The following is a 22578-nucleotide window of genomic DNA, read 5'->3' on the forward strand; positions in this document are numbered from 1 at the left end:
GCTTAGCATTGTCAAAACAGAATGAATTATATAAATGCAGTCTATTGGGGAAGTAGAGAATGATATTCTGGCTATGTGCATGGGGATCTGAGCTTACAATTTTACATTATTTCTCATTATCACTTTTAGTTTACGATATGAGTCCTCCAAATTTTATATGGCATAGACCAGAATGAGTAAAGTCAGGGAGAAACCAATATGTAATACTTCTAGATTACTTAGACAAGAAGCAATTTATTTTATTCCATTATGAAATATATATATATATATATATAGAAGTGTATATTTATATATATATTGAAGTATATATATATATGTATATGATGACAATAAGCAGTGTTTTAAGAACAGGTAAAGATGATTATATATATAACATCTGCCTTTTTAAATTTAAATTAATTAAAATTAGAAACAATTAAAAATTCGTGTCTTTGGTCACACTACCCTAATTTCAAGTGCTCAATAGCTACATTTGGCTAGAGACTATAATATAGAACATTTCCATCACTCTAGAAAGTTCTAGTGACAGTGTTATTGTAGAGTGACAGTGTTTTTGTAAACTGAAAATACTCCTCTATTCACCTATATGATTACTTCTAAAAAACTAGGTTATTATATTTTTCTGATTATTTTCCAATAAAGAAGTAACATGTGTTAAAAGAAGTTACATTGGTGGCTGAAAATTCAGAATAAATTTTCACAAAGAGAAAAACAAAGGTTGCAGATGTAGGTTAGATTCTCAGTCTAGTCCACAAAATCTGTTTAACTCTAATAGTTACTGAACTGTATTAATCATCAACAGTAGCATTTTCAAGTCTTTCTGGACCTTACAGGTTTTTTTTTTTTTTTTGGTAAAAGTTTCTAGTGAGTGAGACCATATATCCTTACTGGCACATCTCTAAATTCAAACTATTTAAACAATGAAGCAGTAAATAATCCAATAAATAATTTAGTCAGATTAGATTTATGGATATTTACTAAGCTTAAATGTAACTGGTAGGAATGAAATTCCCCCAGAGCTCAGTGACTGAGTAGATTGCATTTCGAAACATGCAACTTACATCTACTCTTTCTGTTTTTTTATTATGTGACCTTTTCCTTTCCTCAGCAAAAGTGGAATCTGTTTTCTCTACCCCTAAGTTTGGGCTGTCTAGGATAGCCAGCCTTCCAGATTTGCCCAGGAATGCCCTGGTATTAGCTGAAAGTCTTGTGCTGCAGTACACAAATTGGCCCTAGACAAAGAGAGATGGTTGGTGACCCTCACTATCCCTATGATTAATTTTGTATCATAGACTTTGAGTCTGGAGTTCTCTCTTGTCCAGCAAGAGAGCAGATGCAGAATTGAATAAGAGAGAGGCTAATGTCCGGGAGGGGACAAGAGCCCTGAGTAAGGGTCCTTGCTCCATATTTGTTAGGATCAGAAGGCTTACAATCGTGCTGGATGTGCAGAAAGAGACAATGAAACAGTGATCATTAACTCAAGTGTGTGAAAGAAAGGGGGTTTCAAAGATATGTGGTGTTAGGGGTTTGAGTCAATATAAAACAAAATCCCAGTGCTGAACAGCTGAACAGATGGCTGTTAATGGCGGGTACCAGGCACCGTGTCTGTTTATCTTAAATTGCCTAGGGAATAAGACAGATAGAGCATGCTACCTCAGGGTCATAAAGGCACTTTTTTTTTTTTTTTTTTTGCTAATTAGCTCTGGGCAATTTCACCCTGCTGCAGCTGTCTGTTGCCCTGTTTACCTGTTAACCTACCTATTCTGGATGCTTTCATCCTGTGGAAGCAGCTTTCCGCTCTATGCTTTTGTTTCATGCTGGGGGCACTTTCGCCCTGTTTACCTAATCTTGGACATTTTGGTCTAAGCCTTGTTAACCCATTGGCACAAGCTCCAGGAATTGCTAAACTTATTCCTCACAATCTTGAACAATAGAATGCAACATAAGTGTCTGTAAATCCTGAGGTTGGGCTTTAAAAGATCTGTAACTTCTGCCTTAATTACTTGGAATGTTCTTTCTTAGACTTAGTCACTTTTCTGTGAGGAAACCAAAGAAGCCATATTAGGAGGCCCACATGGAGGAAAACAAAGGCCCCAGGCCAGCAACCTCAGCTGATCTCCCAACCAGCAGCTAATCTAAACTGATACCCTTGTAAAAGGCGATTTGGGACATTTTGGCCCTTGTCTGTGTCCCCTGATCACACCACATTAAGCTAAAAAGTAGTCTACCCATAGAATCATGAAAGATAGTTAATGGTGGTTGTTTTAATCCTTTAAATTTAGGATTGGTTTATTATGCATCAATGGATAATTGAAACAACTAGTGGCAAAAGGTCAGCAAGTACTCAGAAGTAAATGTCTAAATATTAAATACTGTGTGTGGTAGAAAATGTATTTAACATGGAATCACTATGCTGATTTTTAAGCTCCAGATCCTTACTTTTTAGCTCTGAGATTTTGAACAATCAGTTAGTGTTATTGCCTCATGAATAAACTGGATACTAGGGTATCTAACAAAATTTTGAGAATTTTCTGAGAAGGTGACACGTATGACCTTAAACCACAAAGTACTCCAGTGGTACAAGGAAAATATTACTATGTCATTAATAAATGAATAATAATTGTTATACTATTATTAAAATGTACATATAACAACATGCTTATTTATAATATGAATCTCACTAAAGAGGGGAAGTTTAGATAGAGATGAAAGTTGCCATTGATTTCCATAAAAGTTTATTAGTAAAATCTTGACTTCTATCACAATAGGGAAGAAAAGCAACACATCCTATTCCTAGCTTAGCTAAGTACGCTAAGATACTTTGTATAACATCAAGATACATCCCTTCATGTTCACTGAAAGAAGACCCATAAAATTATTTTAGACCTCATGAGGCTTTTTCACATTACATTTCACTGTGGATCTTTCAATTTAGTATTTTAAAATTTCAAGATTTACATTGCTCTTAGCATTAAATTCTCATTAGTTTTCTTGTTTTGCTCATTTTCTCTGTGATATGGGTAATGTAAAAAGAATAACTCAGAAAAAGTAATACACAGCTTGTAGCTCCTGTGATGATATAGGAAGAAAGTAATTCTCTTGGCAGAAGGGTCTTTGAGAGAATAGTAGAAAAAAGAGTGCCATGTATTAAGAAGATTTAATGAGCATGAGATCTGATAGATTTTTTTTTTGTTTTGGTCAGAAAAATTGTTCTGTTTGGTTAATATGCAGAGATATTTTGAAAATTTTAATTAAAAATTTAATAAGCCTGTGAATAAAAGTTAACCACCTAACTTCCAGGTCTTCATATAGAAATGATGATTAAAACAAATCACAGCAAAGCAGTAATATTTTTTTTCAGAGTACATTTTGGAACATGAAAAAAATAAAGGTGAGTTTTTACCAGACTAAAATATTTTTGTCCTTTTCATGGTCAGTATAAATAATGCTGCTGCATTTTTAAACTTGTTATAGAGGATCTGTAAAATTTTACTGCTGAAATTGAAGGAGGAAAATTATACACATGGGGCTTTAACAGGTTTTGCGTCTAACAGCTTTGACACTATCCCACAGATTTTTGTCCCTGCCCTGATAGGTAGCCTTGAGAAGTGCCTGTTGTCTGGAGTCTAATGTTGCAGCAATTAAATTCCCACAGGAAGCAGTAGCTTTAGGAGATGTGATTAGATTGGAGACACTGATGCTTGTTTTGATTTTGAAAATACATCATCGATCAAGGCTACTGATTTCAGCAACTGTTCTTGCTGAGGGGAGGCACGGGCTTAACTTTTGCCTTTATATTTCACTGTGGGGAAAATGAAGTCTTCTCTGCCTGTCAAGCCTTTACTCTGATACAAGGCCAATGCCTTTAGTAGATAATCCCCCAAATGTCAAATAACCTTTATTTCCCAGAGGTCATGTTGATCTTTTTTTCTCATTCTGACCTCAGAACAGACCTATTCATTTTACATCTGACATCAGACCATGAGAAAACAGGGTAAGTTTTAGCTTTTTTCCAGAGCTCTTTGTTGGGATGCTTTTTGTTGTTACTGTCCCCCCCCCCCATCCCCAACCTCACCCCCAGCCACCAAAGGAATGGAATGTATTGTCTGTGCCTGTATATGTGTGTATATATGTGTGTTATTATTTTTCAAGGCATATCAGAGAAATTCTAAGCACTTCATTTAAGTCAACTAATTTTTAGAAACAAAGGAAAACATAATTGATAGGAGTTAGTCTCCAAATGAAACTAATCAATCATGAAGTTTCTAGTTAATAGGCAAGACTTTCTCCAGCCACCATTTTGGAGCAGATTCCTCTCTTCCATCATTACCAACACCCTAAATCCCATAAGATATTCTTCAATGGCCCTGAACATCTGAAAGTGAAGTTAAATGATTCTACACATAATATCAAATGCATATTTATTCACTCACACAAAACTTCCCCCTAATAGAGCTGACTCTAGAAGTTAATCATCCTATCACATTTAATTGGCAGAGTAACATATATAATGAATATGCATGTAATATGAATTGTGGAATCAAATGATTATCTGACCAGTTGTATAAGTTTACCAATCCATACTATTGAAAATCCCTTAGCTTCCCTTAAAATACCCTCAAAATTATTAATTTTTTTACTTCAACTTCCATATTATCTGTCCTGAAGTTAATGTTTGTCTCTATATAATTTCAACATTATTTTGAAAACAAAAACTCAAAAAGTTAAAAAAAATCTTTTTTGTTGCTTCCATAATAATGTTGGAGAAAAGTATCAGTTTAAAATGTCAGCCCTTCCTAAAATTATTTATGTTACATTAAAATATTAGTAACAGCTAGACTAGCTGTTGAAATGTAATTTTCAAGATATCATATCTGTAAATACTCTTTTGCTGTGAGAACTCATCTTTGGTCTCTCATTCATAAATGTTTTCTTGGGTGCCGATTATGAGTGAACTATAATATGCTTGGAGCTTACATTATGAACTAAGTTAAGACAAATTATGAACCAAGAGTTTCGAATGGGACAAAGAATGCTGCAGGCACACAAACACAGCTATGGAGTGCTTCAGTACATATTGTGGCAACATGATGGAAGAACACCCACGGTGACTTGGGTGCCTAGCCCTTTCTAGACAAATGGTGACAACCTGTGATACAGAGGATGAAGAAGTATGGATTGAGGAGACTGACTTGGAAGTATGTTCAAAACAAAGAACTATTAGCATTATCAAATGCACAGGTAGAAATAGCATAATGCAGGGGTATAACTGCCTTGGATATAATGCAATGGATGAGAGCCTTAATCTTCGTAGTAGTAGATGAATGAGGTCAAGAACTTTAGTCATAGAGGTTAAATTAGTATGTCAAGCCCGTTTTTTAATTTTTTTGAAAGGACAAATACAGATACCATCTTTTCCCACAGTACGTGTACCATGAATGTTCCTCCTATCCGTCAGATACTGTTACTGTTTCACCTGAAATCACCTTCATAATTAACTGGTTTCAAGGATGCCACTATAAGAAAACTGTATCTTTTTTTTTAAATGTCTCAGACTCTTTTGAAGCACTTTGATATTGCTGTATTTAAACATAAATCAGCTGGGGCGCCTGGGTGGCGCAGTCGGTTAAGCGTCCGACTTCAGCCAGGTCATGATCTCGCGGTCCGTGAGTTCGAGCCCCGCGTCGGGCTCTGTGCTGGCAGCTCAGAGCCTGGAGCCTGCTTCCGATTCTGTGTCTCCCTCTCTCTGACCCTCCCCCGTTCATGCTCTATCTCTCTCTGTCCCAAAAATAAATAAACGTTGAAAAAAAAAATTAAAAAAAAAAAAAAAAAAACATAAATCAGCTGAACAGGAGGACTAGGCTGCAATTAGAGACAGTACTGCCAGAGTGGGGCGGGTATCTTCTGTGTCTTGTTACTTTGCAGCCACAACTGACTTCAGGGAGCAGATTTTAAGAGTAAAGGAAGATGAGAATGTTCCATTTCTGCTGGAATCAAATTTAAAAGCAAAAGAAGGTTTCTGTAGAAGAAGTAAAGAGCCGAACCAATCAGTGAAATGTTAGCTATTTGGGAACATCTGCTAAAATGTGAGCTAATGTTGACAAAGTATTTGATTTAATGAGGGAAAGAAAGTTGAACAAGAAAGATAGAACATCTCTGAAATAGAATTTACTGTGGCCCTGATTATGTACATGTGAGACGTGCCTGGCCCATCCAGCTGGCCTCACATGGTTTGTACCATAAGCACACCTGAGAGGCCTACTTTCTGTGGCTGGGAAGTGCCTGAGCTAGTGGTTCTGTCCAATTTCCAGGTTCTCAGGTTCATGAGGCCTAGATCACCTTCTTTTCAGGGTATTTGACTCTCAATACTCCTTGCACTTCTGGGTCGGCTCGGCCTTTGCCTACTGACTTACTATTCGATCTCTAGGCCTTCCCATTTGTCATTAGCCCATGAGTCTGGTCTCAGCTTAATACTCTAGAGAATATTGCTTATGATGATGTTACATATACACACAAATAAAACTATGTATCAAGTTTGTAAACAATGTAAGTCCCAACTAGTGAAGAAAAGAGCTAAAGATTTTGGGCCCTGAGAAAAAATAATGAAATAAATAGGATGAAGTGAGTTGACAATTGAAATCATTAAGGTTGCAACTGATAATGGAAATGAGACTCATTCATCAAAAACACATTAATGAAGTCATTTTAGCATGTGGTCAATCAGCTTTCATGGATATGATTTCAAATTTTGATCAATGCAAAACATTTATTTTTTTACCCCCTCTGTATATATTAGTTTCTAGCAATGTTTGCCATGTATAAGAATAAACAGAATGGTTTGAAGTAAGAAATACAGCTTAATGATCTCAGGAATAATGATCTCAGGATTCTGTGAGAACTTTACCTCTTGGGTTTTAATAGAAAAGTCGTATTTCATTTATAAAATGCATATATGAATTCCATGTACAGTCCTGAAATAATAACAGTAAATTGTGTATTCTTGAATATTTTATCTGTTATTAAAAAGGTATTCAATAATAATACTACAGGCATTATTTGTGGTATTTATTTGATTATGCCAAAATGACTAATTTTTTAGTGTCATTTATCTAATATATGCTATTAAAAAAGATGTTGCAACATCATACACACACATGTATGTGTTTATATAAATATAAAAGACCTATATTGACAAATACATATATATGTATACCCAATACATAAACAGTAAAACCTCGGATTACAAGTAACTTGTTCTGTGAGTGTTCCTTAAGATAAGAAAACATTTCTAATAAATTTTAACTTGATAAATGAACGATATCTTGCAATACAAGTCATACATGATGCCAGATGTCACATGATCACAACTGAGCCAGTGGTTCTTCTCTTTCTCTCTTTCTCTGTGAGATTGGGGGTGATCATCTCCCATGCTCGGATGCTCGGTCTCAGGCCACGGTGTTTGGCAGAAATCAGTGATTTTTCAGAACGTTGGAAGGTGCACACAACTGGCACTATTTTCTGTCACTTCAGAGCACCTATGGGCAGTCCTTTGCTTTTCCATACAAGAGTAAGCTTAGGAATGCTTTGCTTCATTCTAGGTCAAGCTGCCTGCAGATATAGACCCTTTCTTCTGCTGCCTTATTGCCAGTTACATTAAATACAGTATAAGACAAGTTTAGTAATACTGTACTGTAGTCAGCATCTGGGTGAGTATGTACAATGGTCCCCATGCAGAAAAAGGTTGAAAAGAAAGGTAGTAAGAAGGAGATGATTACGGTGAAACCATTGAGAAGTATGAACAAGATATGCATGGGGCTGAAATTGCAAGATTTTATAAGAAGTCTTCATCTGCATCCCATGGGAATGTTGATGTTATTCAGATATGGTAGTAGGCATATCCACTCAAGTTTTTGAGAGCATATTACAAGGCAGTGACCTATTTATTAGCAAATAAAACGATTAAGTAGCATATATTTGCAGACCTAGGATAGTTTCATTATGTTGACTGCTCTAGTAACTTCTACAAAACAAAACAAAATAATTTTTTTTTTTTCTGGGAACCTGGAGACAGTTGATTCAAATAAATGATTTGAAATAATTAAAGCAATGGCTGATTAAGGTTCTGTCTCTTATTGTGGCTCTTTTTTGTGTGTGTTATTTTCTCTTTTTTGTATTGTCATTTTAAGTGATACTGATTTCCATTTAAATGTAATAATATTTTTAAAATACAGGTCATAATGCACATCAAAGATAAAGAAGAAAAGAGGGAGGGAGGGAGAAGAATAGGAGAAAACAAAGGAAAGAGGGAATGAAAGAGTGAGTGAGAAAGGAGAGAGAAATTGAAAAAAAAGAAATAGAAAAAATAAAATATTAAAATGACATTTTCCAGTAAGTAACATTTAATTGCAATGCACATGTTTTCAAGTAAGTACTGTATCACAGAAAAAAATACTGTACGCTTAAGTACAGTCTCAGGATTGTCAGAAAAACTGATTAATTTTGCTCTTATTCCCATTTTCTCAACAATCTTTGTCTTCAGAGTGGATAAATGCAGTGTCACTCTGGGTTCGCTTGGCAATCTTAAAATTGTCACAAGAATGGATTGGGTGCCGTTTTCTCTTCTTGTTACAATCTTTGTCATGAGCTCTCACAGACCTTTTAATGCTTGATATGCTCTCATTCTCATTACATATTCTCATTCCCATAACAAAGATTATAATGAAAGAAGAAAATGTCATAAAATTAATCCATTCTCATAACAGTCTGTAACGAGGGCAGAAAATTGAGCAAAATTAATCCGTTCTCATAACAATCTGAAGATTGTAATGAGAACAGAAAATGGCATGAAATTTATCCTTCTTTTGACAATCTTTAAATTGTAACAGGGCAGGAATGGGATACAAGATTAACAAGCCCTTGGGACAAAGGCTCTAACTAGAACTGAAAATCATACAAAATTAATTTGTGTGTGTGTGTGTGTGTGTGTGTGTGTGTGTGTGTGTGTGTGTTTGTGTTTGAGAAAGGCCGGAAAGCCTGAAATTGTAATGCCTGGTTCCATTGGGATACCACATCAAAATCAGTACCCATTTTAATTTGTCTTAGAACACTAGAGCCTGACACCTTTGCTAGGATAGTGAATTAAAACAAATACGGATGTCCACTCTTCAAGTAGACCCTGAGGGCAAAACTGTTTTAGTAAGTAGGATAGTAAAGAAAGTGGAATTTGTTACTGAATTCATGAAGTTATGAATAACCCGTTTGTTATCCAATAATTTTCATTTAAAAATGTTTTGTAAAGTGAATGATACAGTAGACACAGCCTAATGTCAAGCGATAAGTGTGTTGCCACAAATTTTAATTCATTTGTGTGCACAACCGACCTATGTGTCTGTATGTATGCACACTACCATGACTCATTTTCACTAGCATGTGTTCTGGGAGTACAGAACGTCCTTGGTCAAATAGCCGGGTTTTTGGTGTACACCTACGTTTTTATGGTTTACCTATTGTTAATTTCTTCACTTAGTCACTTAATGCATTGCGTTTATGATGGCCTTTCAGACGTTTGTTTTCATTTTAAATATCCTCAGTTTCTTTTTTTTTTTTTTTAATTTTTCAACGTTTATTTATTTTTGGGACAGAGAGAGACAGAGCATGAACGGGGGAGGGGCAGAGAGAGAGGGAGACACAGAATCAGAAACAGGCTCCAGGTTCTGAGCCATCAGCCCAGAGCCCGACGCGGGGCTCGAACTCACGGACCGCGAGATTGTGACCTGGCTGAAGTCGGACGCTTAACCGACTGCGCCACCCAGGCGCCCCATAAATATCCTCAGTTTCTAAAAGGAAACTAAGGTCAGACAACACTTGCATAGGCTGCAAATCTGTTCAAGCAGAACATGAACAGCTTTTTGTTTGCCTTTATAATTGAAGTATAAACAATGTAGTGAATTAATGTGCTAATTATTCTTACTTATGAGGGCACACATATTTGTGCATAGAATGGATTTTAAAAATATTTATTTAGCACTTATGTTAAAACATCCATTATAAATGGATTTATGAATAAATTCCCACTTTTATAAAAATTATAAACTTTTTTCCATGAGCACAGGACTTGTTACAAACAAACGATGATTTCAATTGCTTAAACAACAGCCTGTCATTTTAAAGATACATATTAGGAGCTAATGATAAATGGCTACAATATTAAATCCTTCGCAAAGTTTTATTTTTATAACATCAAAATGAAAAGTCTCATTTACATTATTGTTTTCCCTGTTTTAAGACTGTGTACCTCAATAACATTTGAGAAAATTGCGAGTGTATCAGTGAAATTGCAATAATTTATTGGGATGCAAAGCTATTTTGTGGTATTTTCCTGATACACTAAAAGCAAATATCTATTTGAAAACCCTCACGGTTATGTATAATGATATCACTGGTTGAAAATGCATTATTGAACATCAGTAGTCTTAACCATAAAAGATAGTATTTCAATAAATTGGAGGTATAGTTAGCATGTTTAAAAAATACCCTTATTTTTAGTTGCAGCTGTTAGAATTTTCATATCCAGAGGTTAGTTTTGAATGATTTGCTAAACTGTATCTTCTGTGTCTTTTGACAAGAAAATGTATACAACTGTAACTACAATTAAGAGTGCTTTTTTTTTTTTGATAAAAATAAAATAAAAGTCTGAGTAAAGTAAGTAAATCTGGACATGGTGATGGTGCCATATTTTGAGAAACATGCAAGGCCGGGGCTTAAATTGCCACCCATTTTTCTACATCCAGAAGAAAGATAAATATAGTGATTCATAGTACTTGTGAAACCTTCAGAAAGTAAACCTTTTGCTTCATGGAAAAATGAGAAATTTGGGAGGTGGCACTTTTCATCATCAACAAAAGCTATTTTTGCAGACCAAAGAAGAAATGAAAAACTTTTCATTTATTTAGCTGTTCCTGGAAAGGTTGTAAAAGGTCCTATCATGAAAGACGAAAAGGAAGAGCTGTTCATAGAAAGCTTTTAAAGAACAAACATCATAAGCTCAGATTCATATGGTAGGTGGAATATTGTAGGAAGGTGCAGGGGGCAAAAGCACCAGGATGTGATCCCAGAAAGAGGAGCCTCTTCTCTGTACTTTTTCCATTGTTCCCACCTTTTATATACTTAGCTATAGGTATGTTCCAATTTAATGTACTATTCTGTGTGGAAATCCAAGTTTTCAAAAAAAAAGATGAGTAGAAGTTCTCTTATACATTAGTTTTATTAAATAGTACGCCATGGGACAGCTTGACAGAGTATACTCCTGTAATTCCAGTGCAATGTGTCTCATTATCGAAATGTGTTCATCATTCATGGTAGGCTTTTTCAAATTATACTGGTATGCTACACCACAAGTCTTTATATTTGTATATATTGATACATACTGCTACTAACTATATACTTTATTTTCATTGTTTTGTTGAAATAAAAATAGCCATTTCTTACATGGGCAGAATTGAGTATTTTTATTATAGCATAATCATTAAAAAACTTTTATGTGAAATATATGGAGAATGTGCTTGCCAATTGTGAGGGTTCCTTTGTAGTGAGAGAAACTCCAGGAGACTGTGACACTCATAGTGGTAGGTGAAATGGAGCCTTGGGGAGGAAGAAAAGGGACTTGATAATACAGGGAGGAGTGGAAAGCAGAGCCCTGTGCAAGGGAAGGATGGACAGATTATAGGAAAGCTCTAGGTGACAGTGGTGATAAAGGATTTGTGGGCTTGATTAAAGTGTTTGTTCTGTGTATATGATAAAAGTATTTTCCTCTGTGTCATTGACAAAATATTAAATAGTTTATATATTTCTCACTAATTCACCCGTATAAATGGAATTTTGTTTTGGAAGTTTGAAGAACAGGATAAAGTGGCATTGAAGATATTGAATCATACATGTGAGGAATGGAAAAAGATAATATTCAAGGGAAAAATAAAGTCATATTCCATATTCAGCTACTGGACAGAAATTTTACTAAAATAAGGACAATTAGATATGGGATGTAGCAGTTTCTTTAGTAAGAGTTATCCCTCCAAACTTTGTCAGTCTGGGAGTACAGATATGATCCAAGATAATGCATAGATTATTTACTAGATGGTATTGAGAACTTCCCATCCAGTTTCTCAGAGACCCCTTATCAGTGAAGTTCCTCCAGCTCCTACATTTCCTAAGCATAGCAAACTGTAGCTCCGTCCCAAGAAGACCTTGTCAGAGGGTCAGTCTCCACCCACCATTGCAAATAGAAGGGGTCATTGTCCAGCCCTAGATGTCCCATGTATATACCACTGGTGTTAACTCTTTACTGTGGAAGCTGTGTTCATCAGGAGACAAGATCTCTTTTCTCTAGTATTTGAACTATCTGTGCATCTATCCATCTGTCTTTCATTTTACTTTTGGTCATGATTCTGAAATGCCTCTAATTGTCTTCATGTTTCTCAGTGACCTAATCTATGGAAGCCTGGGATCTAAGGCAGAAAATTGCTTTCTGATTCTTATGTTATTTTGGCATTTCTTTATTTGTTTCCACACTATTTTGCCTACCATTTTAGATTACTAGACAATAAGTTCCCATTGAATTCCTTTAGTTTATCCTGTTCTGTCCTGAAATTTTACTTTTATTTTTTTCCTATTTTCCAACACGTCTCTTGAATTATATTTAGGGTTTACGCTCCCCTGTCAGCTCTCAAATTGAGATCTGTAAACTTTATAATTTGTGTGTTAAATCCCTACCTTTGAATTAAATACATTCCATCCCCCAAAATAAAATCCAATCTAATATGTTCATTCAGTAAAATGATCACAGTGTGTTTCTTTAGCAACACTAAAATCATGCAGTGATTCTGCTCTGTTTCTTTAAGTGGGGTAGGTAATTTCCCTTGGATTTCACTGATCATGTACAGCATTGCACTGGTAATTCATTTTAATAAGAATGAGACAGGTGACATATTGAGTCTAGCAAGCAACATGAATGGAGTGAAAGTCCATTCTCTATGTCTAAACATAGAAGACATAGACCTAGAAGAAAAATACCACTTTATATGTAGGCATTTATTTAGCCTTTATTTTAGATGTTTTAACAATTGTATCCTGTCACTTCTGACAGCTGTTTCTTAAAAGCAAAGCCTGTCTTGAAAGCCAGTCCTGAGTCCTAATAGCTCTGAGACTTTGTATAATGCTTTATAAAGGATAAGAAAACAAGCAATGGGACTAAAACTGAAATTAGGCATGAGAAAGTCTCAATTGGATGGAGGTGGATCACACTTAAAAAATTATCTAGAGGGGGATCATTTTTATTTGAGTCTCCACATTTTTTCGAGTTCTGTTTTGAAGCCAAAGGAAAAACAAAAAGCTTCTGTTTGTCCCCTTTTTTCTTATTAGTAGAATATAAATTGATTTTGGTGGTAGGTAGTTTTAAGTTAATTGCACTGAATGACATTTTTAACTATATTTCTCCTAATAACCAATAGAATTTATTTTCCTTAATGAACTTTCTTGCATATTATGACAAAACCTTTTTCCAGAACTTTGTTTTAAAATCTATTAATCCGGGGCGTTCCTGGGTGGCTCAGTTGGCTGAGCGACCGACTTCGGCTCAGGTCATGACCTCACAGTTCGTGAGTTCGAGCCCCGCGTCAGGCTCCGTGCTGACAGCTTGGAGCCTGGAGCCTGCTTCGGATTCTGTGTCTTCCTCTCTCTCTGCCCCTCCCCAGCTCATGCTCACACTCTGTCTCTGTCAAAAGTAAATAAACTTAAATTTTTTAAAAAAATAAATAAATAAAATATATTAATCCGGGGCACCTGGGTATTTCAGTGAGTTAAGTGACTTCAGCTCAGGGCTTGATCTCATAGTTCATGAGTTCGAGCCCTGTGTCAGGGTCTGTGCTGACAGCTTCAGATTGTGTCTCCCTCTCTCTCTGCCCCTCCTCCTCTCATACTCTCTCCCTTTCTCTCTCTCTCAAAAATAAACAAACATTAAAAAATTTAAATCTATTAATAAAAAAAGTAATAAAATATTTATTAACAAAACAAAGTTGTGGGGGCATAAAGAGTGTATGTTCACACATACACTGCTCATTTATTTGCTTTTTTTAATATCTTTGAAATAATAAAAAGAATTATTTTTCTATCAAGTAATGATTTCTGTGCAGTCGGTAAGTAATTTCCTCTCTCTTCTTCTAGGTAAAATGGAAGTCCAGTTTATTTCAGAGGCTGCTTCAGTGAATGAAAGAGAATAAAGGAGAGAGGGAAACAGTGAGTTTTATGTTTAATCTTATAATAACTTGTACCTAGGAAGTACAATTATTATGATATTTTTCCAAGATATCTATGATCTATTGTAAGCAGGGGCTTAGATATTATACATGAGACATAGAGTAATTAAAATATTTAGGTGAACATAAATTACTTAAAGTGGTAGCTTATTGTTTTCTGTCTTGATTTGTACAATTTGGGAATTGTACAAAGAGGAAGATACGAGTCCGTGACTAATGTTGGCAGCTGGCCTCATTTATTTTTGATGCATACCCTAAAGGTACTCAAAGTTGCATATTTCCAAAATTGTATTTAGTATGTTTCCTTCTGCGTAGCTCAGGTCTCCTCTTCCTCCAAAAATTGTCGTTGTATAGCAGAGGAACTATTGTTGGATTACCTCCAATTTCCATACAAGTCCATCTTAACCCAAAGCTGTCACTTTGCTGTACCTTACAGAAAAGTCAAAAGCCATGAGGAAAACTATATCCAGAATTTAGTCAACATGTAGAGGCAATATCCTCCATTTTGTTTCTCAAGAAACATGGACACTTTATTGAAATACTATGTAAGTTAAGCTTTAAGAATTTTCATAAAGTTAAAATGTTTGTAAAACAATGGTAAACACTTTGGCATCAGTATATTAAATGTGAACCTGATGATGAATTACGTAAATTATTACACTTAATATTTATGGAGAAGAATCTTAGGGATATGTACTTCAAAATCCACTTTTTACTGCACTTTTATTTTCTGCTATAATATCTCTTTAGTTTTAAGACTGTTAATCATTTTTAGAGAAAATAGATGTTCACTAATAAATTAATGTTTTAATGTTTAACTATTATACTTATGAACTGAGAATCAATGAAAAATTTAGAGAAATAGTTTTATTCATGATTGCCTAAATTATTGTTTAGCTTAATCATGTGAACTAGTTAATTTATACTGATTATAAGCAAAAGAATATCATAATGATAAACTACAATATATCTTTTTCATTATTTTACTTCCAATATATAATCAAGGAAACATATCTTTAAGAGGGAAATTTTAGCTTTTCCTTGTAAAGCCTTCTCTGTAACTTTTGGTGCTCATATTTAACCTTCGTGTTATAGTTGGCCCTAAAAAATTTTCCTATTAAAATAAGTTCATTTAAAAATTATGCAAATAGTGTGTGTGTGTATGTATATATATATATATATATATATATATATATATATATATATGTGTGTGTGTGTATATATATATATATATATATATATATATTTAAACACTATGTGTAAAAATTGTGTTGGATGCAGATTCCATCGAAATTTTATTCAGTAATGTACATATATATATATATATATATATATATATATATACCTGTGGTATCATATTATGCTATTTTTCTTAATTTTGAATTTAATATGTCATATAGACAAAAATTAGGATTTGAATGTGATAAAAATATATGGAAAAGTTAGTTGAGTTTCTTTTTTTTTTTTTATTGAGGTGTTGTTTCAGTTACTAGTGCTGCATAAAAGTTGTCTCCAAAACTTAAAGGCTTAAAGCAGCAATAATCATTTTATTTTCCATTTTCTTATGTTCAGGCATTTGGGAATAGCATAGTCAGGCTTCAGATCTTTCTTAAAATTGCAGTTAGATGTGGTTGGAACTGGAAGAGCTGGTGATTGGAGATGCTAGGGGCTTTGCTAGACATCTCCTTTTTTATATAGTTTCTCAAATGTGATCTCTTCAGGTAGACCATTTATAGGAGTCCTCCCAGCATGGTGGCCTGAAGGCAGTCAGACTTTTCATAACAGTTCAGAGCTCCAATGTTAGTGTTCACATGATCAAGTCAGAAGCTGAATCACCTTTTGTAATCTAGCTTTGGAAGTCATCTAATGTTATTTCCATCCTATTCTTTTTGGTGAAACAGGCACAAATATAATTATCCTGTCTGCAGGTAAGGGATCGTCTGTCTTGGTTTGTTTGCAGACTGTCCTGGTATTAGCACTAAAATCCCACATCCTGGAAACCCCCAGGGCACTTAGTTACCCCATTCTCAGCAGAAAAGTATTGAAGTTTAATAAATTCCTTTAGTAAATTTCAGCAATCTTATTTTGTGGTTATAGATTTTAGAGTTCTCTATAGTCAACCTTTACTTCATTAAACCATGAAGTCTCCAGTGTTATATTCTAGAAAACTGATTGTTTTGCTTTACTTTGGCTTTTAATCTATAATTACTTTTTGCATTATGGTATAAAGGAGAAGCCAAGGTTCATTTTCTTCCATATAGTTTATTTATTTAATTAATTTAGTGAAAAGATCACTTTCCCCCCAATATATATGTAGTGTCATATATAGATAATGTAATTTTTTACATGATTTGCACTGTCGGAAATAGTAGAAATGTCTTCAACTATAATAGTGAAAGACCTGCAACCTTATGTTCTTTTTTTCGGTATTACTTTGGTTATTCTAGATCCTTTGCATTTCCTTGTAGATTTTATAACTCACATGTCAATTAAAAGAAGCCGGGGGGGGGGGGTTTAGGATTGTGTTGAAACCATATATCAGTTTGAACAGAATGAGCATTATAGATAGACCAGGTCTTTTAATATATAATGTGGTTTTGATGTACATTGATTTGGTTATTGAGTTTCTTTCAATAATTCTCTGTATTTTCCAATTTCAAGATCTTACTTATTTTCATTATATAATTTCCAAATATTTGATATTGATATTTTTATAGATGAGTGTAACTGATGCTTTCATCACATTTTTCTTGCTTCTTATGTCTGTACATATATGTGTGAATATACGTGCTTTTTTGTACGTTATGTATGTTGTATCTGTATGATTTTTCACATGTTGCTCTTATGACTGGGAACCTTCCTGAATTTACTTGTTATTGTCAATATCTTATATTTTTATTGTTTTGTATTCTCTGTAAAATTTATGTCATCTAAAGTAAAACTAGCAACACCTGAGTGGCATCCAACTCTTGATTTCGACTCAAGTCATGATCCCAGAGTCCTGGGATAGAGCCCCACACTGGGCTCAACACTCAGCGTGGAGCCTGCTTAGGATTCTCTCTATCCCTCTGCCCCTCTCCCCCACTTGCATGCACTCTCTCTCTCAAAAAAAAAAAAAAAAGTAAAACTAATGTATTTTCTTTTTTCCAGCCATAATTACTATGTTTTTTTTTTTTTTTTGTTTTTTGTGTGGGAAATCAAATAGCTATGTCCTAGGCTAGGAGATTATAGGGAACACATTGTAAAGCAGAACACTGCTTTCTGGCCTTGCTAAAAACAGCAGCCACACTTTGCTTATCTAGTTAAAGTATATGTAGGGGGCACTTACGTCGCTTATCTAGTTAATGTATATCTAGAGTGTAGGTCCTGCCTATACTCATAAATTCTTTAGAATATGTTATCACATGGAATATTTTATCCTGTTTTAACTTGTTTTTTCTGCATGCTTTCTATATGTTCTTATTGGCATGTAGCCCACTGTTGTATTGCACAATGTTTTCTTAAATTTATGCTCAATAAATATGGGAGCTTGAGAGCAGCTCTGGGAGACTTCCCTTAGTCTCCCTCACTTCTCTTAACTTGTGGATTCTTGAGTAATCCTTTCTGTAGTCCTTGGCTTTGCTGGAAAAAGCCAAAAACCAAACCCGCATTTTTTTTCCTTACCTTGTTTTAAAAGCTAAAACTTTTAGTAAAATTTGAATGGTAGTGTCAACAGTGTATCTTAACTTTTAATCTAATTTGGTCTAAATTTTAACAATGTATCTAGTTAGAAAGCATTCAGCATTTTCTTACAGTGTAGTATTACAGACAGCTATTTTTGGTGGATTCTCTTCCTTATAGTTTTAAAAAGTTATTTCCTATGCCCAGTTTCATGAGAATATAATTTTAACCATGAAATGGTAATGAATTTTAGCAACATTTTCTTCTATCTCTTTGGTTTTGTCCATTCATTATTCTGTTAATATGATAAATTTTAAGGAATGGCTTTCCATAAATAAATCCCACTTTATTATCAGATATTAACCATTTGATACATCACTGGATTATATTTTCTGTTTTTTTGAATTTTTATGTCTATGTTCATGGGAATATCTTGTCCCTAATTTTTCTTTGTAATGTCCTTGTCAGGTTATGGTATTGGCATTATGCTGCTTACATAAAATGAGATAGAAAATGTTGCTTGTTTTTCTCTTCTTTGGGAGATGTTTTGGAACATTTGATATTTCTTCCTTAAGCATTTTAAAGAATGTATCAGGGAACCATCTTACCCAGTTATTTTCTTTTTGACAAGGATTTTATATATGGATTAAATTTCTTTTACGGATATAAGATTATTCAGATGTTCTATTCATTTTGTATTAGTACTGGTAAATTGAATTTGTAATAATTTGTCTATTTTATTAAAAATTCTAAACTATTGGCATAAAGTCATATATAATTGCCTATTATTATATTTTTAGTATTTTTAGCTGTGATGTCCCTATTTTCATTCTCAATAATGGTCATTTGTATATTTTCATTTATTCTTGACCTCTTATATTTTTTAATATTTATTTATTTTTGAGAGACAGAAAGACAGAGTGGAGTGGGGGAGGGGCAGAAAGAGAGGGAAACACAGACTGTGAAGCAGGCTCCAGGCTCTGAGCTGTCAGCACAGAGCCTGACACAAGGCTCGAACTCAAGAACTGCGAGATCATGACCTGAATGAAAGTTGGATGCTTAACCTACTAAACCACCCAGGCGCCCCTACCTAAACATTATTTTAAGAAGCAAGCTGAAGAATCAGCAAAATAACTAAAATATATCTCCATCTAGAAATAATCTTTTCTTTTAGGTGTTTATCAATTTGTAATTCTTTTCGAAGATCCACCATTTGTCGGTATTGCTTTTTATTGTTGTCATTGTTGTTGCTGTTTGTATTGTAGTCTGTTTTTGTTCTTTTATATTTCCTTAGAAAATTTTTTTTTCTTGCTTCCTTTATACTTTCACTGTAATTGACTCTTTTCTGACTGCTTTAGTTGGGAGCTTAGGTAATTTATCATTAAGCTTTATTTTTATTTTTTGGTAATATATGCCTTTTAAGATATAAATTTCCATATGGACACTAGGTACATTACACAAATTTTGATGTTTTATTTTCATTATCATTCAGCTCAAAATATTTCTTAATTTCTATTGTGGTATTTGTTGTTGTTGTTGTTTTTCCTTAATTTCCAAACACTTGCAAAAAGGTAATAGTAGATCATTATACTACTGTGTGCTACGTTGTACGGTTTTGTTTATTGTTAACTGCTGAGAGTTTCTTTATGACTTAAGGTAAGATCTACTCTTGTAAATGTTCTACGTGTACTTTAGATGTATATTTTTTTTAACCACATGGTCATAGTGTTCTATAAGCATCTATCAAGTAAGTTATTTAATTATTATTCAAATCTGTCTTACTGATATCTTGCATTTGCATCATCTCTGTTACTGGACATACATGTTTGCTAAAATCTCCAGATAGGATTGTTCATGGCTTTCTCTCTCTCTCTAAGTTGTTTTCTTTATGTATTTTCAAACTATATGTTTTGGTGCATATCAAATTAGGTTTTGTATATCTTCAAGTTAAATTCAGCCATTTATCCCTGTAAAATATTTTCTTTATATCCAATGAAATTCTTGCTTTAAGGATTATTTTATCTGAAAATATTAGTAGCACCCACTTTGGATTCCTTTGTTCACATGGTACATATTTTCTCATCCATTTGCTTTCAGCCTATGTGTCCTCATATTTAGAGTGGAGTGTGTGTGTGTGTGTGTGTGTGTGTGTGTGTGTGTGTGATTTTATTTTAATCAATCTGGTGATCTTTGTTTTTTTACTAGGAGTTTTATACTGTTTAATTTTAATGTAATTGGTAATTGAATTGGGTTTAAATCTACCATATTGCTACTGTTTTGAATTTCTTTGTGTTATCAAACCTTTTTTTTTTTTCTTTTAGAATAAGTTTTTAAATTCCTTTACTATTTTATGATCTTTTAGATTTTGGTTGTGCCTACTTCTGTTCATTGTTACTCTGTTTATTACAATATGAATTTTTTAATTTATTAAAAACTATATTAAAACAATACATGAGTCACTTCTCAAATTTTGCCACAGGTAGACTCTATTTATCCTTTATGTACCATTTGTTCTATTGTTGTCTATGTTTTACTGTTATATATGTTATAAAGTCCACAATAAACTCTTATTGTACTCTAAGACATCAATATTCATTATATTTATTAATTTATTTACTATTTTTGGAAATGTTAAGCCTTTCTTAAAGGCTTATGGTTTCATCTAGGATGCTTTACATTTAGCATAGATAATTCTAGTGTTTTTTATATTTCATATCTGCTGGAGACAAAATCTTTTGACTTTTCTCTTTTTTATAGTATCTTAATTTTTTTCTATATATTTGAATAATATTTTATTGTCATGTTGTATCTTTCAATACCTTAAACCTGTAATTCTATCCTATTCTGCATTTTAGAGTTTCTGTTGAAAAGCCAACTTTGAGTGGTATTTTTAACGTAATTTGTCTTTTTATTCCTTCTGCTGTTTAAGTATTTTCTATCTCTATCTGTTTTGTTTTTGTTTTTATTTTAGGAATTTCACTGCAATGCATTTACCTGTGATTTTCTTTGTGGTTATCTAGCTTTTTGGTCACTGAATTGCTTGCATTTGTGGTTTTATATCTTTCTTCAGGTTTAGAAAATTCTTAGTCACTTTTCTTTAATATTTTTCCAGTATTCTCTTTTTGTCTCCTCATATACCTCAACTACATATATTTTAAATAGTTTGAACTCTTCTTTGTATATCTCTTGTTCTTCCCCTTTTTCTGTTTTTCATCCATGTTCAGTTTGAATATTTCTGTTTGATCTTTTTATGAAATCACTAATCCCATCTTCCATTGGTTTCAACCTTCTGTTGAACCCTTCCATCAAGACCTTAACCTCAGATAGTTGTATATTGACACATATAGGGTTTACATTAGATTCTTATTTTTATTGATGTCCAAATATATTTTGAAATTATTTCTCTTTCCATTCATTTTGACTGCATGTTATTCCCTTTTACTTAATTTTTAATCATATTATTGGGAAATCTTTGCTTTTCATCCAATATATGAATCATCTCTGGTTCTGTTGCTATTGACTAATAAACATAAGTAAATTTTAAAAACATTTTGACATTTTACTTCTGAATATAAGTCATTTTTTGCAAGCTTGGAAGCAGAATCAAACTAAGGCCATTTAGTCCTCTAGGGATCCAGGCCAAGTCTTGTGATATTCAATAGAATAAGATCATAATACAAGGTGCTAACAAAGGGATTATAGACTCTAAATAAATACCATGTATTTGTTTTTCCTTTAGTAAACAGCCAAAAGCCCAGAGCTTTAAGGCATGATATACAGAACATCTCGATCTGCAAAGGACACAATCAACCAAATTGAAAGTTTGGCTAATCCATTGTCAAAATAGATCAGAGCTTGCCCAGGATTAATGAGCAGGGGAAATTTTTACCTCTTGAAAACTTGATCTGAGGTTTAAAAAACTTCTGTTGTTGTTAATAAGAAAGCAAGTAAAAAATATTACAGATGTAGCTACACTGATAATTAATTTTGTCAGAATCTTCTACTAGTTAGAGATTAGTATAGGGGATAAAATACTTTGATATTTTAATATTTCAAAATAAATTACCTCACTGCCACCTGTGCCTGTCCCTCACTAGACCCAGCCATCTAGGGGCTGAATATGGAGTGCTGGAAGGCAGTGCACCAGAAGTCCATAAGTAGTAATTTTGTGTTTTCAGATTTATGTATTATATATTATAGAATATTGAATGTTTTTTCTAAAAAATATTAAATATAGAATTAAATATTCTTTCATGCACTTAAAATTTATTATTTATTACCTTGATCCTATGAAGTCTTTATTTAATATTCTCAGGACAGTTTATCATAGGTTATCCTTTACTTTGGCATATATTTGCTATATATTTGAAAATATTACTCTGTGGGTATACTTTTTTTTCAAAATTAATGGTCTTTCTGGAATTTCAGTTAAAGTTCCAGAATAGTCACCATTGTCACTCCATACTGGTGGGCTTGAACTCCAAACTCCATTTCTTAGCTTTATATTGCCTCTAAAATATTTTTCACATTTCCCAGGCCTCCCAAGTGACTATATTCTACTAAGCATGCACAAATATCAGGAACTTTTTCTGAGGCCCTTTCGTCTCTA

At 33.6% G+C, this 22578-nt stretch overlaps 1 long non-coding RNA gene across 1 annotated transcript in view; it reads left to right on the top strand.

Annotated features, from left to right (window-relative positions):
• Positions 1-14342, top strand: part of LOC123609345 — a 283593-nt gene extending 269251 nt beyond the window's left edge. The window contains exon 3 of the long non-coding RNA XR_006717765.1: positions 14218-14342. This is a non-coding gene — a long non-coding RNA (uncharacterized LOC123609345). The remainder of the gene's footprint in view (positions 1-14217) is intronic.
• Positions 14343-22578: the final 8236 nt, after the last annotated feature.

Source organism: Leopardus geoffroyi, chromosome A1 (assembly GCF_018350155.1).
Source record: "Leopardus geoffroyi isolate Oge1 chromosome A1, O.geoffroyi_Oge1_pat1.0, whole genome shotgun sequence".
NCBI lineage: Eukaryota > Metazoa > Chordata > Mammalia > Carnivora > Felidae > Leopardus > Leopardus geoffroyi.